This window comes from Liolophura sinensis, chromosome 13 (genome assembly GCF_032854445.1).
Source record: "Liolophura sinensis isolate JHLJ2023 chromosome 13, CUHK_Ljap_v2, whole genome shotgun sequence".
Lineage (NCBI taxonomy): Eukaryota > Metazoa > Mollusca > Polyplacophora > Chitonida > Chitonidae > Liolophura > Liolophura sinensis.
The window spans coordinates 12,171,684-12,182,004 of record NC_088307.1 but is presented as its reverse complement, the minus strand read 5'-3'; the positions used below and the strand labels follow the sequence as shown (position 1 = coordinate 12,182,004).

General features: G+C 38.5%; 1 long non-coding RNA gene across 1 annotated transcript; it reads left to right on the top strand.

Annotated features, from left to right (window-relative positions):
• Positions 1-3,032: 3,032 nt before the first annotated feature.
• Positions 3,033-8,784, top strand: LOC135480198 (uncharacterized). Its single transcript, XR_010445919.1, has 3 exons — positions 3,033-3,101; positions 6,185-6,334; positions 8,581-8,784. It is a non-coding gene; the product is annotated as an uncharacterized LOC135480198 (long non-coding RNA).
• The last annotated feature ends 1,537 nt before the right edge of the window (positions 8,785-10,321 follow it).

The window sequence follows — 10,321 nt, the reverse complement described above, 5'->3', positions numbered from 1 at the left end:
AGTCATACATTCCTCTGGGTTATGCCCGGTTTTCCTCCAGCCATACTGAGCCCGTCGTGTAAGTGAAATGTTCTTGAATACGACGTAAAACACCAATAAAATAAATGAATACGTTATCGACTGCCATCCACTTCCCCCTATAGGGAGTGCAACGAAACACTCCCATACACCGGGACTATTATACCGCATGTACAGATACCTACATACGTAATCTGATACAACAGGCTGTATAGACGTACGTAATTGTACCTTAGTATCTACATGCACTGGAGTTTTATTTAAATAGGTCACACCCGGTATAGATAGAAAACGAGGCCTTTTATACTTCACATGCACTTCAAATACTGGATTTTTCTTCCGCGTTTGCACACTGATCTAGTAAGGCTTGTGCGTTTCAAGGAATTGGGCCAGTCTGAATATGTACACGTCTATAGCCGGTGACTGGACACAGTAGTGAAGGAGGAATGCTCAGAAGACACCGTTTTGCACTGTTCCTGTGCTTGCGTGATTTTGATCGGTTTTTATGATGTCCAACCTATGTGCAGGTAAGTTTATCCAACTTGAACGGGCATTATATAGATAAAGTATGTATAGGTGCATGTATTACTCCAGGAGTTGAGTAGCTGCTCAAGCTCTGTACGTACGTACACAACTGTATGCAGGTTATTCGTGCCACATTGTCACCGGGGACACTTCACCAGGGCACATCATCAGGGACACATTCCCGTGCCTCCCTATCCCTCAGTGAATATATAATTTATACCTAATCAGTAATTATACCACATTTCTCCAAATATGATACACAATTACATACACTGGGTCAGCCTTACATCAATAAGTGACTGATATAATCTTAACCAAATGAATGTGCATGAAAACTAAACAAACTTGTAGTCTACACTACCCATGAGACGCTGAAAACAACTTACTATACTACTAATGAATATCATCATAACAATAGTGAAAGGGGCCTCCGTGGCTCAGTTGGTTAGCGCGCTAGTGCAGCGTAATGACCCAAGAGTCTCTCACCAATGCGGTCGCTGTGAGTTCAAGTCCAGCTGTGAAACAATTGTGAAATATTGTCGAAAGCGACGTTAAAACTTTCACTCACTCACTCATAACAATAGTATCTTTTTTAGAGCATTTACTATCCAACTGAAACCACACTAATTAAAACTAATTAGTAACTGTCTACAAACAACTAATTAGTAACTGTCTACAAACAACTAATTAGTAACTGATTAATTACCTCACGATGCATAAATCCACTAAACTGCAATCCTGTGGTTTTTCCACATAGCAACGTTTGAAATACCATGTGATCTCATGCTAGAAAATATTGTACAAATTGTAATACACAAGATATATTGACTTATATGTTAATACAAACACCTTCATTATCCTAAAACATATATCACTGATTACAGAGTTCGACAATGGCGAAGACAACGAGCACCCAAGAAACACATTACTGATGCAAATAGCAACACCCGGGAAATTACGCAAATTACTGTATGAACTATACTGTAACTTTGTAACAATCATAAAAGGTTACTTACTAATAACTTGAAGTGATGGGTAGCATCAGCAAAACTGATTTACAGGATGAACTAAGTCTGCGCCGTAAAAAAGACACCGTGGAAAACTTTCCGAAGAGGTATGTTTTTGGCACGCTTCCAGGGGTGAATGTGGGGAGGTTACCACGAAGGGAGGTCACTGCAGAACTCGGTTCAGCGAATCCATTCTAGCTCAGCCATTACCCTTGAAACTGTTACACTGTATACACCCAGTTCACTCTACGTAAATCCAGGAAGTAGGGAATGGATGAATCACTTCGGTGGTATTGTGTTTAAAACGTTAGGTTCTACGTATACATTCCAGCAAACTTTGGTTTTATCCACTATTCTTAAAGCGCTAGTTTCAGTGCTGTTGTTCTCAGAACATTTGCCTTTCTGAAAACTTTGTTTTTACTCACCATTCTTAAAACGTTGGTTTCAGTGCTGTTGTCCTCAGAACCCTTTTTTCTATGTAAACCTTTCTGAAAACGTTGTTTATAGTCACCATTCTTAAAACGTTGGTTTCTCATACCTGGGAAGGTCTGTCAGCCAGCTGCCTATGGGCGTGGGTTTCGAAACCCAGGTTCTGGCTACTTTCCTCTCACCATAATGTTGACGCATAAGTGAAATATGATCACGATGTAAAACACCAGTCAAATATATAAATAACCCGTTGGTTTCTACATAGACCTAGGAGGTACAGGACGGATGAATGCTTATGATTTAACGTCCATTTGACATTAAAGGGTTTGTTTCTATGTCCACCTTCCTAAAAACGTTCATTTTTTACTCACCATTCTTAAACCGTTAGTTTCTACGTTAACCTACGTAGTACAGAATGAATGAATGAGTGAATGGATGGGCGATTATGGCATAACATCACTTCTGTAGTACTACACCCAGAGAAGAGTCAGGAGATATAGACATAAGCCTCGAGTGACCATGTCCATATATAAAGCCTGATGAACCGTTACATATATACTCCACTCCTAAATAGGAACATGACGTTTGAAACTGCAGTCGAGATACAAACATGTAAATGTTCAGAAAGGTTTATTTGTATCTCAAATATAAGATTGTTTCCTTTACCGTTAATTATTTATTTACTTATTCGATTGGAGTTTTACACTGTGCTGAAGAATATTTAATTTTTACGACGGCAGCCAGCATTATGGTGGGAAGCCCGCGGCAAGCCCACGACCATCCTTGGTTTACTGACAGATCTACCCACGTACGACTGGAGAGGAAGCCAGCATGAGCTGTACTTGAACTCATAGCTACCGCATTGGTGACAGGCTCCTAGGTCACTGTGCTGCGATAGCACTCTAACCACTAGGCACGGAGGCCTCCACCTCCACCCGCCAAACTCAGACAAGTTTTGAGTACAGCGTTGAACAATCAGTCAACCATAATGACTTTTATATACGTCACTTGACATTTTTTTCTGACCTAGTATATGTGTATAAACTTTGTTCTCAGGAAAGACGTGGATTCGAGCAATCAGCAGGTGCGCCTTCCTGTTTATCCTGTCCCTGGAGGCTACATGTAAGTTACATTTTTGTCCCGTACTGATCTTTAACAGCTTTAGCGACTTAAGCGGAATCCTGGGTTCAATGACAGCTATTCGACGTCCCTGGAAGTCTTTGGAGAGCCACAAGATTTTACGAGCAGACGTATAACAGGCTAATGAAAGGTCTTCACTAACAAAGATCTGTTAATAATCAAAGTGAAATAATCTTGAGGACGGCGTTAAACACCAATCAAATAAATAATTAAATAAATAAACAATATCCTGCTATATAGCCTAATATAATCTCTATGTTGACGGAACAGAATAAGTGTGCGATATTTAACTGAATAATCTTCTGCAGTAAGAGAATACGTTTTTGCATCAGTCAGACAACAGATTTACACAGATAATTTTTGGATGTGGCCTCGTTATACTGAATTAGCATAAACTATTATAATACTATTCTTAGCCCTTGAATACTTAAGCATGGTAACGTGGAAAATCCAGCGGGTACATGTAGCCTATACCTGATAGAAACATGGACATCAGGAAGTCGAATAACGTATATTTAGAAGTCCGCTCATAACTAAGAGTCGGACATGTACTATGTTTGTATCAAAAATTATGATATTCCTCCCAAAAATCCGTTAATTGTTTTAATTTGATCAGAAATATTCCATTTATACCGCGGAGGCCACCATTATGGTGGGAGGAAGCCATGCAGAGGCAGGGGAATCTGTTTAATTTTAACGGAAAGTCTGTTGTTTAAGTGATGCTATGATATACTCCGTTATTATAACATAGTATAGTGTCATATTCAGTATGCTGTTAGTCTTATACAATCTTTATGTCAGATTAATATAATATGTGTGCTATATTTATTAGAAATATAAACTGCTGCAATAACAAATTATATTCTAGTACATGTATCAGTCAGATAACATACTAGTTGTTAAATCTGACAGATTATGAGGGCACGATTAGCTACAGCGATCCGAAACTTCGCTGGTGGAGGAGGGTGTAAGTATATCGGCTAACTTTATACGAGGAAGTCTGTCTATAAAGCCCCGGTCTGCAGCAGCCTGCGGATGGTCGTGGGTTTCCTTCGGGTTCTGCCACCATAATGCTGGTTGCCGTTAATTAAGTGTAAATTTTGTTTGACTACAGCGTAAAACGTCAGTCATATAAATAAATAAATAAATGTATTTAAGGTCCGGTCTAATGCTCTCAGGTTTGTAGTTGATTGTCTATTTACTTCGATATTAACGTACATTGCCATTCAGCAGGCCTTAAATCCTCTTAGCCTGTTGTTAGCCCATCTGTGAGATATCACTAGTAACATCAAAATACTATCAAATACACCTAGGTTTAGATTTGTTTATTTATTTATCCGAATGATGTTTACGCCTCTCTCAAGGATATTTCACTTATACGACGGCGGTCAGCATTATAGTGGGAGGTAACCGAACAGAGGCCGGAAGAAAGCAAACCACAGAGCAGAAAAAGCAAGCCAAGCCTAAGTATACACAAAAGCTGGAACTATATTTCACCAAGTGATAATTGCCGAATGTACTGTAAAGAAATAGCTGTAGTGCAACTGCACAGCGTTTCACACATCTTGTGGTCTGGAGAGAGGATTTCGACTATCACACTGTAGTGGCTGTTCTTGTTTTACTCTTGCTAAAACAAGACTGCTACTGCTGTAGTCGTATATATTTTATATTCCACATTTTTTTCCGTACAAAGAAGATACACCAAGGTACAAATACATCATACATGACACACCGCCCAGTCACATTATACTGACAGTGGGCCAGCCAGTTACGTTTCCATGCCCTAACCTAACCTCTTACGGCTGAGCGACAAGCCAGGCAGCAGCAAGTACCAGTTTTATTGTCTTTGGTATGGCCCGACCTGGGTTTGATCCTGGGACCTCCCGGCTACGAGGCGGACGTTTTGTCATTCTCTGGATGGTAGATGGCATTTAGGATATGGACTTCACGTAGCAGTGTTATCGATGTTAAGGATTACGCTTATTGGATATAGCACATACAGATTCTGGTGCTTCAGGGGTCTTGGTAAATTTCCAGCACTAGAATTTGTGCTGTATCCTTAAAGGTGGAGAAAACATAAAAATTACACAAAGTTCACATGAAAGAGTGTGAAAAGGTTACCTGTAAATGTTGTCTACCGTTTCATTTTCCATTTTTCTTTGAACAGATTTTTCATGGTGGATATTTGGGATCACCTCTTGGTATATATTGTCTTTGTGTTTAAACTGTGACAAATGAGACCGTAAAACATCAAATACAAATATAATTGAACTGGAATTTGGTCTTTTCAACTCGCCAATGGAATTTTGGATTCTGACCAGAATTTTTGACCAGAATATATATATATATATATATATATATATATATATATATATATATATAGACGAAGAGATGGTTCTAAATACCCATCATACAAAACCATTTTCAACATATAAGACCACGTTAGGAATTAGGTTTTCATGCGCCTTCATCTGATTTTAGAATCATTTTTATGTTTTCTTCTCCTTTATCCCTCCCCCCATAAAACCCACATGTGAAGATTGGGAAAAACTGCTCCACTTTTACACATGCAGTTATCGTTAATCTCTACCTCTTGCACCCTCGATCCTCGGAAAGTGAAAGACGCGGCTCCAAAACGGGAACTGCTGCATCTGTCTTCCATAGTCATGATAGTTGAGAAAGTTTTAATTTGTTCTTTTTTTCTGACATCATTGGCTGATGACAATGAATGATGACGTCATCGTTCTGATTCTCCCTAAAATTTAGCAAAATTTACATTCCACAAATGCCTGAGATACAGCTACATCTAATTTTCAGAAATGAACATGTGACGTTATTCTAGAAAACATCAATTTAATTGAACCAATCCCTCGGTTAAAATGTCACGATCTTACACAACGCATGTACAAACACGATTCGATGTGTGGACCTTAAACGATGGACTATTTCAAAATTAGAGTTATCATATTTATTTATTTGACTGGAGTTTTACTCCTCACTCCGGAAGTGCACTTGCTATATACTGTTTCGCATCTGGGTTTTCACACCTATTATGTATTTTACAGATTCACTTAAGTTTTTGTCGGGACCACAGTACTACGTATCATTGCCGGAAAACGCAGCCCTGGGGTTTGAGATTACGGAGGTTAATGCAACCGACCCCAGGAGCGGCGAAAACGGCACCACATATTCCTTGGAGCAGAACCCCGATTCAGGTAAATATAACCATTGACTAGATGAAAGACTGGTTAGATAACCAGTATAGGATATCGTATCGGCTTAATCTCAGAAAGGGCCAGGGATAAAAATTGAATGTTTAAAACTGACCATCCGACCGACCGGTAAACAAATAGCGCAACTTATATGGACGCTTGTCGTAGGATTATTTGTTTATTGATTGGTGTTTTACGCTGTACTAAAGATTATTTCACTTACACAATGGCGGCTAACATTATGGTGAGAGGAAAACGGGTAGAGCCCAGGGGAAACCCACGACCATGCACAGGTTGCTGAAAGACCCGTTTGTCGTAGGTAGAAAGAGAGAACAAGGCCAATTTGGCCCGTACTAGACCCATAATGTCAACCAAATGTGGTTTCGTGTCTTGTTATATCCAGGTCTTTCCGTCAAAGGACAAATAGATCAGGAATTTAACCAACCGACCTGCCCATCATCAGCCTAACCGATCGAACGATTGACTGACAGATTTTCTTCTTTTGGGGAATCATATGAGGGCATTTCTGTGTCGATGAAACTTGTCATCGATTTACCGAGTATAGTTCCATAGTTCCAGTTTCAGAAAGTACTTTGGCGTCTCCATACTGGTTTTATTTGGGTATGTAAACAGGCCTAAATCATTATTGTGAGGTCCAATACTTAGTTTACCAAATACCGGTCAAATTATGTTTTTTTTTTTTAAATAAAAATAGATACATGATACAAAATGATCGCCTTTCCAGTGATTCAGCGAGGCCCTGATTTAGAAAAAAAACATGTGATGGAGACACTTAGATCCGGCCGACTCAATTTTTTCTTTTGGGAAATGTGACAATTTCTTTCTTCGAGAGAAAACATTGTTAAAACCATACCACTGCACAGCTCCGATTTACCGAAATTACGTTCAGTATTAAAATTAATTTTTCCCACCACGTTACAGCACACTCATCTTTACACCATGAATGTAGGTGTTACGACCCAAACTGTCTGTATTATAAAGAGATGGCTTGTTCGAAATACACGACAGTTTAGCCGCACAAAAAAGTAACCAAAACCAGCAGATTTTATTTTTCTACAATTTAGTAGCAAGTTTAACAAGAACAGATGACAAGACTTATACAACTACTAAAGGATTTACATGTACAACGGTGTCAAGTCCGAATGGACACATATACTCCACAATGCTGAAAACTACAAAGGCACAAATGCATAGAACCAATATTCACAAGAGGTAAAATCCACAGTATAACTGAGTGTATGACGAAATATACACACAAATTCACAGACAGTGTCCGTGTGCTAATAAGCACTGTGAGCACAAATTAAATATACAAGTTCAGACTGAACAAGTGCTCGGTGGAGATATGATATAAACAAAGCCAGAGGCTATAAAGACACCAAAATTCAGCACAAAAGGCCTACTAAAGTAACACACAGCGAAAGCATCCAAAACTCTCAATAACTCTCCTTTCTCCTCATTTGACCTGCTTTCGTAGGTTTTATATAGACTGGTGGAATTTTCTAGAATAAGAAAATTCTTGAACACTTGTTGTAAACAAACAGGCCCCGAACTGAGCGTATTCTGGAACATTCTAAGGCAGAGGCAGACAGCAGGCCCTGAACTCAGCATATGTAAACAGTGGCAAGCTAAATTTAGAAGCTAACGGCAGTTGTTCACATAACAGTAGGTCCCAAAAATCTAACAACGGCATGGTTTAAATCTAGTGTTTGGCAGCCGATAGTCACAGATCCTTTGGACCTGTACTGTTTAAATACCACTGGTTAGTGCCGGCTCAGTACTGCTCAGGGGATCGTTAGATCACTTGAGCCACATTCATGCCGATAATACCGTATAACCCTGCAATTGCACTGCACAATAACCAGGACCCTTTTAAACCCCTGGGTTCTAGTCCTTTGCAGATATCGCTTTGAATATTTATTTTCGTCACAACAATGTAACAGTCCAAATGTAGATAAGTTATACAGCAGCCTGTCATTTGTGAGAAAGGCCCTCAGTTACAGGGATCCAAAAAAAAAAATAAATAAATAAACAAATACCACCTCACAATAAGATTGTTATATGATGATGTAAAGAAAAAATTCTCCTACATGCATGATGAAAAAGTAACTGTGTGAAAATCATTTAGGTGTAAAAGGATTTTTTGCTCCAGGAGATTTAAGTTTTATGTCTTGGTTTTTTTTTTTTAAAGTATTTTAATTTTCCTTTCTGTTCTTTCCTCATTTTAGGTAGTTTTCGAATAGATGAACACAGTGGGCAAATTTCGGTCGCCAAACAATTAGATAGAGAAGTGACGTCACGGTTCAACCTGACCGTGACGGCCGTGTGCTGGTGACGACAACACTACGTCATCAGCACTGATTGAGGTTATTGTGTTGGACGTCAACGACAATGACCCAAAGTTCAGCGAAAAAAGTGCCACCATTACACTGACACAGGTAAATGTCCTGCACTCTGTAACCCACTCTCTGGTAGTTTATGCGTTTTTTTGCAACATTCGCTTTACATCACCACCGGTATGGTGGATACAAACGACCGCGTGGGGCATACCTAGGCGTGTTTGGCTTAGTCTCACCATTCATGCTAAAAGGGTTTTAGGTGGGTAACAATTTTTTCATTCATTTGTTTGCAACTTTTGGATTTGTCTAACTATAATGGATAAGAAGCTTTGATTGATTAATTTGTAACGTTTGGACGTACGTGCTCATGTTCTGGAGTTATTTATAATTGATAACAACGTTAGTTGGCAACGTTTGAATGTACATAACTATTGTGGATGAGAAGTTTCTGATTTATGATTTATTTCAGTTTGCAACGTTTTCTATCTTATAATGGATAAAATCGTCTGATTTATCATCTGTTTTAATATCATATTTATTATTTATTGAAACGATGTACAATTTTTCTATGTATAATACTCAAAAATATTTTATTTTTTTGTTTACAGCGGTTTGAAAGTATTTTTAAATTTTTCAAATAATAGTGTATAAGAGCTTTGTTTTTCTTTTATATTTATTTTAGATATATTAGTTTCTAATTGTGTGGATGTACACTTTCATAATTATAATAGATAACAACACCATGGTCACGAAAGTTAAGCTACTGCCAATCTGTATTTAGGCCAACAATAAGGTTGTTTACTCTGTATTTACACAATACTGCATTTACATGTGATATTTCATGTTTTTCTCATGGCTTAATATCACCGTACAACGAAACGTTGAAAAACTAACAATTAAAGTTTTAATGCACTTGGACAGTAAATAGTTGACTTTTTCCCATATCCCGTGACGCATGCTGGCTTCCTCTCCGTGGAAAGGTCTGACAAACTGCGGTTGTGGGTTTCCTCCTGCCTCTGCCTAGCTTCATCTCACCATACTGCTAATCCCTGTCGTATAAGTGAAATACTCTAGGCGAAAATCGCCAATGCGAGACACTGTGAGTTCAATGCCGGGCTATCCTATATATAAACTCCCAACATAATGCTGGCCGCCTTCGCTTAAGTGAAATGTTCTTGAGTAAATCGTAAAAGACAAATGAAATAAATAAATAAATAACATATCTACGAATATTTTACGCCATATAATGTAGAAAATGTCCCTCTTACAAGCATACTGCCTACATTGATACATATTGTATTAAACAACAACGGCTTTGAGTTACAACAGCGATAAGGAAATTAGTTGTCAGATATATAAGCACCAGGAAACCTATATAGATATCCCTCACTTTAGCCAACATTTGTGTGTACATGTTTCATACAATGTTTTTAAATACGCTTATCTGTTTACATTAACGTAAATGTATATGACATATATGTTGTATACAAGTCGAGGACTCACAAGAAAAGAAATATTGTCTTCACAGAATTTTAATGCAGGAGAAACGGTTCGCTTACCTACAGCCACTGATGCAGATGCTCCGCCTAATGACCAGATAAAATACAAAGCTTTTATCGTCCCACCGTGG